We start from the raw sequence: 1,507 nt of genomic DNA on the forward strand, positions 1-1,507 counted from the left end.
TGTCACTGGATTTGAAACCATGTATTTAATGTGTCCCTCTCTGCAACTGGGCCCAGTGGACTGAAGTGATCTCCAAGCCTCACAATCATTTTGTTCCTATATGGAATCCACAGAACAAGAATCCTCCCAGGGAAACTGCACTGCATCGATGGGTTTCATCCTGCTTGGATTTTCTGATATTCCCAACTATAAGGACTTCTTTTTGGGGTGTTTCTGATCATCTATGTGATCATTCTGATGGGAAATAGCCTCATTATTATAATAACCAGGGTGGATTTTTACTTCAGAACCCTATGTATTTTTTCCTTGGAAACCTTTCTTCTTCGGAAATATGTGTCACTCACTGTTCCAAGATTTTGAATAGATCTTTGCAGACAAAATAGAGAAAAAAAATTTCTGGTTTGTGCAACTCAAATGTATTTCTTTCTGGTCTTGGGAGGCACAGACTGCTTTATTCTGACCATTATGGCTTATGACAGGTATATAGCCATTTGCAACCCATTATTCTACCCTCTCATCATGAAGAATTGGCTGTGTATTAAATTGGCAGCTGGCTGTCGGATGACTGGAATTACAGTACACACAAGGTTCACCTACCAGATCTTCTCTCTACCCTTCTATAGATTTCACCAGTTAAATAACTTTTTCTGTGATGTACCTCTAGTACTTAAGCTTGCCTGTGGGGACACTTTGATGACGGAGATGTTGATTGATGTGGTTATTGTTCTAGTTGTAGCTATTCTTTTTATGTCGATTCTTGGATCTTATGTGAAAATAATCTTGACCATCCTGAAGCTGCCATCAGCAATTGGGTGAGCCAAGGCGTTCCCCCCTTGTTCTTCCATCTCATGGTTGTGGCTTTATTCTTTGGATCAGGCATCATTACATATTTGAGACCAAAGTCCAATCATTTCATAGGAATGGACAAATTTCTTTCTCTTTTTAACACCACCGTGACACTAATGTTTAACACCATAATATATTATCTGAGAAACAATGATGTTATGGTTGCACTGAAAAAATTCCTACTGAAATGGATTGTTCATGACTATAAAACATAACTCAATAAAATTTGTTTCTTGCTCATCACAGTCTTCCTACATTAATTTTGGTCATTGTCCCCTATTAAGTATGTAAAAACATACACGTCTTTAGTCATTAGACAAATACACATCGAAGCCATAATTTCGCAACTCATTCATGAGGATGGAAAAAATTGAGAATTCTAAGTGTGCCAAGTGTTGACAAAGGCATCAAGCTGTTGTTATGCAAATATGTAGCTGGTGAAAGTGTAAAATAGTATAACCATTTTGAAAAACACATGGACAGTTTCCAAAAGGGCTAAACATAACACCTACAACATGATCTAACCGTTTTACTTCTAAATATTAACTCAAAAGAAATTACAATAGATGCTCCACTCAAAAATTTGTTCAATATACATAGTAGCTCTATTTCTGATAGCCAAAAATTGAGAAACAATCCAAATTCTATAAGAAATAAATAA

At 36.4% G+C, this 1,507-nt stretch overlaps 1 pseudogene; it reads left to right on the top strand.

Moving 5' to 3' along the window:
- Window positions 1-100: 100 nt before the first annotated feature.
- On the top strand, window positions 101-1,061 carry LOC111732618 (annotated as a pseudogene).
- The last annotated feature ends 446 nt before the right edge of the window (window positions 1,062-1,507 follow it).

Source organism: Pteropus vampyrus, unplaced genomic scaffold, assembly GCF_000151845.1.
Source record: "Pteropus vampyrus isolate Shadow unplaced genomic scaffold, Pvam_2.0 Scaffold474, whole genome shotgun sequence".
In the NCBI taxonomy this organism is placed as follows: domain Eukaryota; kingdom Metazoa; phylum Chordata; class Mammalia; order Chiroptera; family Pteropodidae; genus Pteropus; species Pteropus vampyrus.